The following is a 14,271-nucleotide window of genomic DNA, read 5'->3' on the forward strand; positions in this document are numbered from 1 at the left end:
CCTTATTGAGGTTAGATCTTTGTATAAATAATCTGTCTATTCAAAACATGTCTTAAAATAAATACCAGTGAAAGGTTTGGGGCTCATCTCTCAGGTGCAATGCTGAACACTGTTTTAGTATACTTTTTCTCAGTTGTTGCTATTTCTAGAGAACTTAAAAGATGTAAATTTCTATTGATGACGAATGATTGAACTCTATAGCCCACTGGAGATCCCTTTGATGAAAGCCAATTATGTTTCCAAGCTAAAGTATGATCAGCTAGTTACTAGCAACTTTAAGTTTCCAGAAAATGGTTTGACTCCCAAATTGTTTAAAATCTATTTGTAATAGTAGATCACATATAAATAAAAGAAGTTTAGCTCTAAAGAGCACAAAAGAATAAAGAATTTAAACCCATGCAAAATCCCACCATATTAATCATGATCTATTTTAATTTTTTTTTTTTTTGGTGTGGATTCCACTCTGCTCTATTCATATGCATTTACGTTTTATTTTAAAATAGAAGACATATGATTTGCATTAGGCTCTTTGACTTACAATGGTATTAAAAAACCTTTCCAATGTTTCTACAGTGTTAATAATTACTTGCTATATATGCATAATAGCTTATTATAACATTTCACCCCAGAAGTTTTTCAACTATTTTATTAATTTTGGAATTTGAAAAATTTCCTCCAATTTAAAAGATAATAACTGCTCCTTCCAAAAGCATCTACATACTTTTCCCTTCTACTGAACTATTTTCTGAGGACAAATTCCCAAGAATAAGATTGCTATATCTAAGAATATACATGGATACATTAGATAGATATAGATGTGTATGTGTGTGTGCACGCACACATGTGTATACTCTTACCATTTATTATTTCCAAAATGTCTTTCCCAGTTTACAGTGGTGTACACACCCTGTATAAATGGATATATACCATTTTTTACTATCAGCTTTCCAAATTTGGTATTAGACCCAATTTTTGCCAAACCTAATTATGGAGGGCAATGCAGGGCTGTGGGGAGTAGTTGGGTTTTGAAGTTAGACGGTTGCAGGATCTGGTCCTGGTTCCTAGGGATTCCATGATATTAAGTCAAATTGTTTAACCTCTATAAGTTTAGTTTCCTTTTCTAAAACATGGTTAATGGTATTTACTTCATAGAGTTTTGTGGGTATCAAATGAAATAGTTTATAAGGTACATAAACAGGAACTGGTTGAATAAATATTTGTTGAATAAGGAAAAAAATGAATACATGTTCATTCTTTCAATATCTACTTTCTCTACTACTCTTACAAGAATAGTTTTCTCAGTATAAATAAAAAGCAAGATCAAGTTTATCTTTAAATGGTAAATCCTTCCCTCAGTAACATTAAAGACTGATTAGTATTTTGAGCATTCCTCCAAAAACCTGTATCAGTTCTTTTCTCAAAAAAATATCTTTTATAAGGGAAATATCAGTTAGGAGGTATTTTAGCAGAAAATTCAAACTGGTTTACACAATTAGAAAATTTATCTCACGTAACAGATTCCACATGAGTGGTGGAATCCACAGTTGGTTGGGTCACTGGCTTAATCATGTCATCAAAGTCTCAGGTCCTTTACAACTTCTGCTCTGTCATTTCCCATCCGTCCACTTCACCCTGAGACTGGGTCACCGTACTGTCAAAACGTTGATGTCAACAGCCTGTGGAGTAATGTTTTCTTGTTCACATCAATAAGGGGACAGAGAAAAACTCTTCCTAAAAGCATGGAATGTTAGTTGTTTCCCGTCAAATTAAGTGGTGTACTCACCCCTTGACCAGTGGACTACCTTGGATTAATTGGAATCTCCCTCTGAAGCTGGGATTGTTGGTGGTGAGGTTGGGGGGATGCACGATTTAAATTAGGATTCCATTAAACTGAAGGAAATGGCTTTGGGGTTGGCACAAGCAGTTTCCACTCTGAAGAAAATGTAAGTTTTGGACACATTAATCCCTACTTGCCATGTTACGTGAACTTTATCAACTTGAAAAATTCCTCCAGAAAACTTAAATCCATTCTCAATGCCATTGATTTTTTTCAATAGCATTTAATTTCATAGCTAGAAATAATTGTGATTCAAACTATTGCCTTGATTTAGAACTATTATTGATCCTTTGGATTTTGCCTCACAATATAACCATAAAATGAAGAGACAACAGGGCTATGCATACATTCAGAAAATATTTACTGAGCTACAGCTATGCCTGGTGTTAACTGCTAATGATGCAATGGACAACAAGTCAAGGTCTTTGATATTGCAAAGCTTATAATCTAGTAGACCAATAAGTCCATGTTTTCAGTGGTATCAGATAGGATTGTACTGAGTTCTTCTTAAGTTTATAGTCGAGCACTTAGTATAACTGCCATGCAAATAACACATTCCATCTTGTTATAGGAAATAGAAGACAAGCCCACTTTTTTGGTACTGGTGTCACAAATTTATTTTTCTTGACTAGATGTTTTGCCAGGAAGTGGTTGAACTCTGGCTAATTGCTATCAGAAGGAACAGCTCAGCATAAATTACCCAGACTTAAACTCTTAGTTTGGGGTAGATTTTCCCCAACATTTAAATGGACAATTCCAAACAGCCTAAGCCAACAGGTTAATTCATTTAGCAGCACTTGTACTAATAATAGCCCCATCAATATATAGTTTTTAACATACACTGTTGCATAGATACCATCTTTATTTCTCCTATGGGTTGCCATAATGGCAGTTGAAATTGTGAGTAATGGAATGACAGGGAGCATTTAGGATCTATAATTGACAGGCTTGGTGATTGATTGAATGGACAGTGCATTTCTAGGTTGAAAGTAATGGAATGTGGGGGTGGGCGCATAGTAATATAGAGAACACTGAAGGGAAAATAGTTTGAGACAGGCAGAGGGTAGATTAGGTGTTCGGTCTGGGACAACAACCAAGTTTGAGGTTTGTCTCTGTCATCTCAGGTGCCTATAGCAAAGTACCATAGACTGGGTGGCTTAAACAACAGATATTTTTTGGATGGTTCTGGAGGCCAGGAAGTCCAAGATCAAGGTTCTGGCATATTTGATTCTTGGTGATGCCCTCTTCCTGGCTTGCTGATGGCCACCATCTCTCTTTGTCCTTATGTGACCTCTTCTTTGTGTGCTTCCTCTTCTTATAAGGACACTGATCCCTTCATGAGGATACCACCCTTATGACCTCATCCTTATTACTTCCCAAAGACTCCACTTCCAAATGTCATCACATTGCCAGGTAGGACTTCAAAATATGAACTTTCAGGGAACACAACATTCAGTCCATAACAAGGTTCTTATAAAATGTCCACATGAAGATGTCAAATCAAGGGTTGGCTATTTATGTCTACATTCCCATCAATCAATAAGCTTCAGAGAAAATGAGCTTTTAAGACTTCCTTGCACAATAGGAAAGTAAGATCTTGATAAGATATGATGGCATGATGGTCTATGGAAAAGTTTTAAAGAAAAACACTGAAGATAGGTGGTATAAGTCAGGTTGTATTAACCTGGATAAAATAGAAGGGTACAAGTATAGGGGAAAGATAGGTGAGTTAAGATGGAAATTCTTTGCCTCAAAAACCAATTCTGATGATTTGTGAATCTAACTTATGTGGTGACATTCTAGTAGATCCAGGACAAGTCACTTCAACATTATGTGCTCTTAACTTTTCATTTATAAGTCAGAAAATATTACACAACACTTGCTACACTTTTCTAAGAGCTGAACTGAGAGTGTTAATGCAGTTAAAATGGAAAAGAACTCTTTATTTTGTTTGGAAGAGATTTCATTATAAATATTTATTAAATTAGGGTAAAACACTCTAGAAATATTTATTATGCAGCATTAAAATTTTAATTATCAGTAACAAAGACAGGCATAATTTTGACTGTTTTGTAACAGTCCAGTTATTAAATATAATTGATATATAACTGTAACTAATATATAATTTAACTGTAATATTTAATTTAAATATAAATAATCAAATATAATTGATAAATATAAGTGAAAAAGGTTAAAATTAAACTATCTAAAGAGGAATCTTAAAATTGACCAATTCTTTCCAAGAGGTGATGGGGTACGTGATTAAATTAATATGTACAAAGCAAAGAAGAATTAAACCAATATAGATAATCTCAGACTTTTTTTTTCTTTTTTTTTCATTTTTTTAAAGTTTATTGTTTTTATGCTTTTTTTTGCTTTATAACAAGTTTAATCAGTTATACATATACATATGTTCCCATATCCCCTCCCTTTTGCATCTCCCTCCCACCCTCCCTATCCCACCCCTCCAGGCGGTCACAAAGCACCGAGCTGATCTCCCTGTGCTATGCGGCTGCTTCCCACTAGCTATCTACCTTACGTTTGGTAGTGTATATATGTCCATGCCGCTCTTTCACTTTGTCACAGCTTACCCTTCCCCCTCCCCATATCCTCAAGTCCATTCTCTAGTTCAGACTTTTTTTTTTTAAACATCTTTATTGGAATATAATTGCTTTACAATGGTGTGTTAGTTTCTGCTTTATAACAAAGTGAATCAGCTATACATATACATATATCCCCATATCTCCTCCCTCTTGCGTCAGTGTTTTTGATATCGTTGATTAGTTATGTATATAATTTTGCTATTATAAATCAGATTGAGTCTGTTTTTTTTCATAAAGATTCTGTCATAATGGGAGGCAAAAAAAGGTTAGAGAGATGAAGGGTCTAGAAGTCTCTCTGCACCTCAAATTAGATCTGAAGATGATTACGTTGCCTATTTCAGTTGTTTCTGAGCAAAAAGAGAAGAAAGTGAAAGTGTTCAGATCAGAGAGGGAAAGTTTGAAGGGCAAAAAAAAAAAAAAGAAACACAAAGAAAGCACCTGAATCAGTTAGAGACGTCAGATATGCACCAGCCGCATGGATTATACTAGAATTTTCTACGGAAGTCTTGTAAATCACTGAGAAATAGTGTACCACTTATTTGCTTAACATTTTCAGTTAATGTGCCTCAGGAGTATTTTGCGGATAACGACCCTCACTCTCTACCTTATTACGGAGGCAGAGCTGTTTCTCTTTGTCCCGTTCTCCGTCTGTGATATACTTTTTATTGCTCAAGAGCTATAGAATCATGTCCATGCTATTGTTGTCTGCCTGATGGGAATTCACGTAATTGAAAGCGTTTATCCTCTCTTAGTAGAAAAATTGGGCATTTGGAAGTACTGAAATCCCCCACGTTTGTCCACAGCCTAGGAAATACTGTTCACTCAGCTTTGTTCTAAAGTTTCCACTTCTCCCAGTATAACCTGTTGAAAATTTAGTCCTGCACAAGAACTAAAGCTGGAATTTCTTGTGGCAGGCTAGCTGTCCATGGTCATGTAGTTACACCTTTGGTTGCTATCTTACCACTGATCAAAAAATAAAATTGCATTCTTTCAGAAGAAACATGGAATGACCGGAAGAAAGTCCATACTGTATTGTAAAGTGAGAAAAAACAAGTTACAGTGCAAATGTTGAATAAACTCTATTTGTTGAGTAAGCAGCTCTATATGTAACATTTATGTATATATGTTTAGATATTTGCTTAATTATAGAGTGATAACCTCTGGGCAGTGAGATGAGGGAAAGTGAGAAAAGACTTTCACTTTTTACATTATACTTTTTATTTTATACACTTCTGTATTTTTTGAATTTTTAAAAATGAGCAAGTGTTATTTTGTCATTAAAACAAAAACAACTGACAAAAACCTCCAGGAAGTAAGAACTTACTTGGAATGGAATATGTTTAAATAATTAATTTGTCGATACTGCTTGACTATTATTTTCTCTTGCTAAATCAAAACTCCGCTGCTTTTCTCAGGAGGTTGTTTTAAAAAGGAAGGGTAAGTGTTTCTAATTAAATGAACAGCTCAACCTTCCCACCTCCAGCCTAAATTCCTCATTTTGGTTTTGTTAGTAACAAACGGTACATGCAGATTTTTAAGGTAAATCAAGGAATGTGGGTGTTCAACAGGGCAGTGCACAGCGCCATAGTCAGTGGGAAACCATGCTTTTGTAACTGTTGGTTTATCAGATTGGAGCAGGAAGGGAAATTTTGAACAGCAGGACGTGAAGTCCCAGTAGGGGTCTCAACTGCTCAGATGTACTGGGCACTGTGACATGCACCCAAATGTCATGGAAGAGTGGCCCTTTAGCTTATGCACCAATCTGAATCTCTCTGAACTTTCTTGATTCTACCGCAAAGTAATATAGAGAAATTAGTTGCTATTAACTTTTGTAATAACTTTTGCATTATATACAAAGGTGGGTTGTACCTTGTGTGGCCATGGGTATATGCAAAACAAACGACCAAACAGAAAGCTAGAGTCTGATCCCTTTTTGGTTTTACCTTTTAAAAGCAGGGTTTAGCAAAATATGTGGCAGATTCTCCAACCATTTACCAAATAGACATTATCTGCTTTTCAGGGGATTTATGGTAGAGGCCCCCGCTGAGGGACCTTTGAGAGCAATGAAGCCAGAGGGACAAAAGGGCTAAGAGTGATGATTGTTCCATGATAACCTCCACGCTGGTGAGCAATTCAAAATTGAGTTCTGCCGACTTGAAAATCCACATTTGCGAATCAATGATTGCGAACTTTGTATTCTTATCAGGTGGACAGTCTCAGTGTCCAGTGTTTTTTAAGCCACCCAGGTTGTGGTATTTTGTTATGGCGGCCCTGGCAAGTGAATACACTCTCTCCTTTGTGATAACACTCAGTCTCTGGAACAATCCTTACTCATTCTTCTATAGAAGCAGAAAATCTATTGATGAAAACTAATTACCTTTGCTACAGTGTATGTTCGAAGGCCGCTGCTGGGCGGCAACCTGGTGACTCAGGAAAGCTAGCGTTGTTTTCTTGCTTCACGGGTCTTTGCACAAGTAGGAATTGAGGCATTTTCTCCTTTTCACTGATTTAGGGGGAGATCCTGCTTGTTGTAAAGTCAAGAACAGAGTTTTCAGACAGAGGCTTATTATCTTTGAAAAAACGAACCTCTCACATCCTCTGTTGCCAAGTGATTGGGCTGTGGAGGTTCTAGTTGGAAAATTGATCCCTGGGTCAAGTTCAGAGGGTGAGCTGCTTTTTTGGATTGTTATCAGTAATGCTATGGTGTCAGATGGCTTTCAACTAAATAAACATACGTAACACCTTTGGTAAAGAGAAAGCGGTCTAAAATAAGAATGAGGAACAGATTGGAACACAATGCTTTGCACAAAGTAGGTGTCCAGTAGCTATTGGTGGAGTTGGAATAAGTGAATTAAGCAGGGCTATTTTAAGGAACATTGTCATTAGAGAGTTAAAGAAGGTTTCTGGAAGGGTTTGGTCAGTTTTGGTTCATGTTGCAATGATGCTGGATTGAAACCATTTCACTAGCTGGTAAAATCTATTAGCATCCAGAGATAGAGACTGTTACTCACTTGCTCTTGTTTTACTTCTATAAGTCTGCTTTGGTCACTCCGAATGGTGCCATTTTGAGAAGTACAGCTATTTCAGAGAAAACGGTGAAGTTGGTGTTGGCAGGGTGGTGAGAACAAAGGGCTGTTCTTCAATAATGAATAACTCTGACATTTTGTTTGAAGTTAAGTTGTGTTGTTTGAACTTTTCTGCCTCTGAACAAAGCATAATATGCCAAGAATGGGTAACAATTTCTGGATCACTGGGGGCCAATTAGTTATGGATGGGTAGTGATGGCACTGCATGGTGGTCTTCCTTCAGTTTCTAAAACCTTCTGCTGCTTGTGATGGACTCTCAGCTTAGTGTTTGCACAGTATTGGGAGAGCTGTGTTATCATTACTTTCTACCACCAAGATGCATCTGCAGAAGTCTGTGATGATCACAGAGCTTAGAGACGATCAGTTAAGTCAGTCTATATTTAGGAAAAATGTCTTCCATCCATGGTGTTGAACATTTTCAGGTGAAACTGAAAGAAGCCAATATCTTTCTAGACATTTATTGGTACCTTAACAGAATTAGTTGATTAGATGGGTAGAAAAAACCTGGGACTCAGTGAAGTCACTGGTAACCATTAAATAACTATACATTTATTCAAACTGCTTTTCTCTTGGTTTGTCACTGACTTCATTTTAATGTTATTTTAATTGACTTTTCCTTCATCTTACCATAGAGAAATAGTGAAATAACAGGGTTAAGGTGGACCTTGAGCCAATGTCTATTCCAACGTATCCCTTTGATTTCAGGAAAGGTCAGACTTCAAAATGTTATCTGCATGACTACTCTCTAGGCATCCAATTCTGTCACTGGGTAAAGCCTGTCAGAAGAGGTAAAAGGAAAAGTTAGGACAAAAAGCAGACATTAAAAGGAACACAATCTCTCATATGGAGCATACATACCCCCAAACAGCAGAACTGCTTACTGATGGAGAAAAATACTAGCAAGTTAAAGTAGTGGGCTTTAGAGTACTTAGAGCAGTGGGCAAGGGAGAAACAAAATCTCCTGCAAGAGATGGATGTTCAAGGCCTCTTTACACTAGGTCTCAAATAGCACCAGCACTGGGCAGGCCAAGAGAAGTCAGGTCCAGACATCTGGTCTATCCAGAAGATGTGCTGGGTTTTTATGATTTGGAAAGTAAGGATGTGGTCAGGAAGTCAGTTACTATACGAATGGAAGTGTAAGGCCCTTAAATCCCAGAAGGGAGGCCAAAGGAAGAGGATAAGGGATGGAGGGGCAGTTTTAATTGCAAGTAGAGAGGTTCAGGACTTTGGAGGCAGGGAAGAACAGGTAATGCAAATTCAAGGAAAGAAGCTGAGTCAGAGTGGATCTGGCAGCAGGAATCAGATACATTATTAGTAGGATTCCTGGAGAACCTAGGGGAGGAGTGGAGACTAGTTTGGGGAAATAGGCAGTGCCCTGGCTAAAAGAGGCCAGCACAAGCAGGCTGAAACCACAGTACTGAAATATTAAGAAAAGAGGCCCGGGAATCCAGTTCAGGATGGAAAGGATTTGTGGGGGCAATACCAATGGTTACTACAGCAATTTTACTATGAGAACTACCAAGGCAGAGACTGTTCTCTGCCCTTCATATGAACAGACTGGCAGGATTATTTGGCAGCTAAAGCAAACCATAGAGCTGTGGGTGCTGGTGGCTATTAATTGCAGGAGAGACAGCAATGAGTTCTCACTTACGCAGATGGAGGGGGAACTGTTGTGTTCAGAAGACCGGCCACAGGACAGTCTTGGTTGGAGAAGGAATTGTGTATAGGGAGAAATAAGAAGTCGGGCTGATGGGACAGGCTAGCAGGTAGGTATTTGGGTTTTATATGGGAGGCAAAACAAGTCCAAAATGCTTTGTTGAGGATGAGAGTGGCATCTCAGAAGGGTTAATCTGGGTTTATAGGGAAGCCAGCTTTGTGTATGAAAAGCCAGAGGAGGGCATGTCCAACTCTGAGGTTTGGGTTTGCTTTTTCTTTTATCTCAAATAAAGGCATTGGTGAGGATGGTGGCTGTGGAAACTATGAAGAAGAGGTGAAATTAGCAATTAGGTATTTCACTGGACACAAATGCCTAGTGTTGATGATGTAAAGAGCAAGAGGTTGTGGTTAGAACGGTATTAATACCAGAATGGGCATGTGAGGACCAAGAATCCCTCTGGCAGACAGAGGCCAGAATAATTAACTCAGAGGAAATGGGTGACCATGCATGCTTAAAAGGTACAGTAGATTATGCAAAACCAGGAAATCCACGTCTTGACATTCAACTCCCCAAGACAGAACTCGTTCCTGGACTAATTTTTAAAAGTAGTTTCCACTTTCCTCTGAAAATCACAGACAGCCGTCATTCTTGAATTCTACCTTTTTTGTCATGTGGTTTCCCATTTTTTCTTGTTTTGTGCACAGAATACAGAAAAGCAAACACAACGCTGTGTAACTGTACATTGCTGGGAAAAGCCTATTCATTTCTTTCTTTTTCCTCCCTTCCTTTCTTTCTCTTTTTCTTTCTTTCTTTCTTTTTCTTTCTTTTTCTTTCTTTCTTTCCTTCCTTCCTTCTTTCTTTCTTTCTTTCTTTTTCTTTCTCTCTTTCTCTCAGCAGTTATTCCTTCCTTTTCCTTATATGTTTCATTACTTAACCCAGTTGTTCTCAACTGGCAGCACATTAGAATCACTCTGATTCTAAAAACAATACATACAGCTGACTCCCCCAAGATTCTGATTTCATTGCTACGGGGTGGGGCCTGGGCAGGAAAATGATTTAACAGCTCCTTTCATGATTCTAAGGTGTAGCCAGGATTGAAAGCCACTGGACTTTCAAGTTTTCTCCGTTCTTCCGAAAAGCAGAAGCCCAGACTTGGGTGGAATTCAGATGAAGATTAGGCTTACATTTTTTTTTTTTTTTTTTTGCGGTATGCGGGCCTCTCACTGTTGTGGCCTCTCCTGCTGCAGAGCACAGGCTCCGGACGCGCAGGCTCAGCGGCCATGGCTCACGGGCCCAGCTGCTCCGTGGCATGTGGGATCTTCCTGGACCGGGGCACGAACCCACGTCCCCTACATCAGCAGGCGGACGGACTCTCAACCACTGCGCCACCAGGGAAGCCCTAGACTTACATTTGATGCCATTGGTTGTTAATGCTCAGTCCACTCAAACTGTCCCAATAGGGCATTTGGTATCAAAATCATGAGACAAAACTACTGACCCACGGTCAGCTTCAAACACTTAGTACTCCTGAAAGTGTTTTTGCTACTTTGTACATATAATCATAGTGCAGTAGACATTTCCAGCTAGATATTGTCTCACTTTTTAATGTGATTTTTAATCAAAATCTAACAGAGGGTTCTTAAATATAACTGGGTCATAAATATTCAGATTTTCATCATCACTGTTGTAGGGTGCAAACACTTGCAAAACTAAACCTTTTTTTTTCTTTTAAAACTATACATCTTTTTCAAACTTCCTTTGAAGTAGAATTTTATATGTGGATGAATCCTTGAAGGTTCTTTTAATGTAATCTCTTAATTTTATAGATGAAGAAACTGAGATCCCAAGAGATGAAATGATTTCTCTAAGGGCACACAGCTAGTTAAGGACAGAGAACCTATTAGACCTGGACCCTGATGTGCTGATTCCCAATCCAGAATGTTCTTTCTTCTACACCCTGCCTCTCCCCTGTTTCCATTCCTTTATATTTTCATCTATTTCAACACACATTTACTAATTGATACACACCAAATTGTGTACGACAGGTCAGAATGACTTTAAGTTTTTATTTAGTGGAGCAGAATAAAATATATTTCTAATAAACAGTGACAAATATTTGTTTAAAAAGTACTGTGCAAAAGATATATTTTCAGATTAGAATTTTACTTTTCCAAATTAAATTTTTAGTGGAAACAGCAGAGCTCTTAAGAATAGCTGATATAACTGATTTTATTGTTACTCTGCTTTTTTGTAAAAGTCTGAAGCAGAGGTGAGTAGTATCAAAGAATAATAATAACAGCTAAAATCCTAAAAGATTAGGTACACATGGGCAAACTGTAATATGCTATATAAATTATATTATATACTATAATATCATTAACTGTAATATGCTACAGAACCATATACTATAGTCATGTAAATCATAGAATTATGAAAAATTGGGGACTTGGATTATTATGTTCAAACCCTTTGTTTTAAAAATGAGGACTTCAAAATTTCCTTGACTAAAGGTCAGCCAACAACCTGTTGGAATTGGAACTTAAATCTGATTCTCCATCCTTCTTGTTTTGGTATTAAAAAAATGAAAGAAAGAAAGAAATTTATCACTTGTTTTCTTTTTATTTATAAAAGTAATGTATGGTCATGTAGAAATATGAATATAGAGAATATTAAAGATTATAAAGAGGCAAGTATTGTGTGTATTTTTATAGTCTGATTTCTTCACTTTATGTAAGATGGCAAGTCTATTTTTGAACAAATTATTTTTAAGAATAGTATTATAATTCAACTTATAATTGAATTTACTTAAGGATAATGATTTATTTAGCCATTTCCTCATTAATAGATATCTTTTTTTAGTTTACTTCCAAGTTTTTAGTAAGTGATGCTTCAATGAATATCTGTTTGTTATCTTAGTGTGAATCTTAGATTAGTTCCTTAAGATAAATAATTTTTAAAGTATAAATATGTGTAAGACTTTTGATAAACACTTCCAGATTTCCCTCCAGAAATGTGTATACAAATTTAAAAGTGTGTGGAATTGCCCATTTCACCACTCTGTGTTATTCTGGCTACCTTCTATAAATCAGGCTACCCCGATGTCATGACTCTCCGCCCGAAATCTAATCATTTAAACATAAAAAGTGTATGTGTGAATGAACAATTAAGTCCTGACCAAATGTGGAAAAATGTTAAAGGTAAATCAAAGTCAACTGAATATTCAGTATGCCTCTAATTTCCCAATCTTGTTCATGTTCTTCCCAATATCCACTTGCTGAAATCTGAAATAAAATTTAATCTTATTTTGTACAACACTTGAGATTTCTGAGCTAGTGGTTTTAACAAACCATGTAACAAACCATGGAAACTGGCTACTGTGCCAGCACCATGACCTTCATAAGTCACCTAGTAGCAACCTACATGTCACCCTGTGTCCCCCAAGGCCACCGCAATGACTCTCACTGGGGGAAAGAGTAAGTGGTGGCTGACATCCAGCTCTCAACTGCTCTCAAGCCAAAACACCTTTGCACGGGGCAACGTCTGCCTGGAAAATGGGGCACATTCTGCCAGTTTCCACAAAGACAGTGGCAGCCCAGTGCCCACTGCTCCCTCTCTTGAGGAGATGCTGGCTGTTTTGCTGGCTGGAACGGGAAGGGCATTTTGTTGCTGGGAGCCAGGTTCTTAAGTGCCACTGGTCTTTGCAGGGCAAGTTTGGCAAAGGAAACCCTCTTGGGGCTGCAGGAACCTCATAAGCATTAAGTGTAGACAACAGCCAGAATGGGTTGATTCCAGAATAGTCCAAGAGAAAATGGTGTTAGCAATTCTGTACATGTCTATTTAGAAAGTAATTTCATATCTCATATTTCACTTTTTATAAAAGATATATGTGACTGTGTGTGTATTTAAATATACTCTTCATTTTGGAAGTTTTAGATTTACAGAACAATTTTGAAGATGGTAGAGCTCTCCTGTATACCCTACTCCCAGTTTCCTTTATTAGTAAGATCTTACATTAATATGGTCTATTTGTTACAATCAAGGAGCCAATACCAATACATTATTATTAAAGTCCATACTTTATAACAATTTTCTTAGTTTTTACCTAATATCCTCTCTCAATTCCAGTATCCAGGATACCATATTACATTTTGTTGTTATATCTTGGCTGTGTCAGTTTCTGAGACTTTCCTTATTTTTGATAACCTTAACAGTTTGGGGGCTTACTGGTCAGGTATTTTGTAAGGATGTTCCTCAATTGGGATTTGTCTGATTTTTTCTCATGCTTAGAGTAGGATTATAGGTTCTGGGGGGAGGAAGATCACAGAGGTGAGATGCCATTCTCATTACATCTCATCAGGAGTATATACTATCAACATTTATGTTATTTATGACTTGACGTTGACCTTGACCATCAGGCTGAGGTGGTGTTTGTCAGGTTTCTTCACTGTAAAGGTACCCCCTTTCCATACCGTATTTTTGGGAAGGAAGTCACTATGCACAGCCCACTCTTAGGGAGTGGGGAATTATACTCCCGCTCCTTGAGGGTAGAGTATGTACATAAATTATTGGGAATTCTTTAGCATGGGAGATTTGTCTCTTCTCCCCCATTTATTTTATTTATTCAATCATGTATATCAGTATAAATTCATGGATATCTATTTTATACTTTGGGTTATAATCCACTTCTACTTTATTTATTTTGTTGCTCATATTGTTCCAGCTTTGGAGGAAGATAGATTTTTTTAATATAAAAACACTCTATCAAAGAACTAAGTCAACTTCAGTAATAGGAGAAAATACTTTTTACCCTTAACTGGTCTCATTTATACCATTCTCCTACCAAATGCAATTCTGATTGCTTGTAATGTAAAAACTGGTGTTTATTTTCTCATGTGCTAAGATCAGAGAACAAGTGACAAGTTTTCAAGGCTGAGGTAGGCAGCAGGTAACTCAGTGTGATAAGAAGTCCCTTTCCCAGGCCTCTTTCTAAATCTCCCTGGGGGCCCTGTTGCTCCTGGGATGAAGGTCGCACTCTTGACTCGGTTATCTTAGACTACATGATGTAGACACCGTGACTACTTCCACCTC

Source organism: Mesoplodon bidens (genome assembly GCF_964165515.1).
Source record: "Mesoplodon bidens genome assembly, chromosome: 12".
Classification (NCBI taxonomy): Eukaryota; Metazoa; Chordata; class Mammalia; order Artiodactyla; family Ziphiidae; genus Mesoplodon; species Mesoplodon bidens.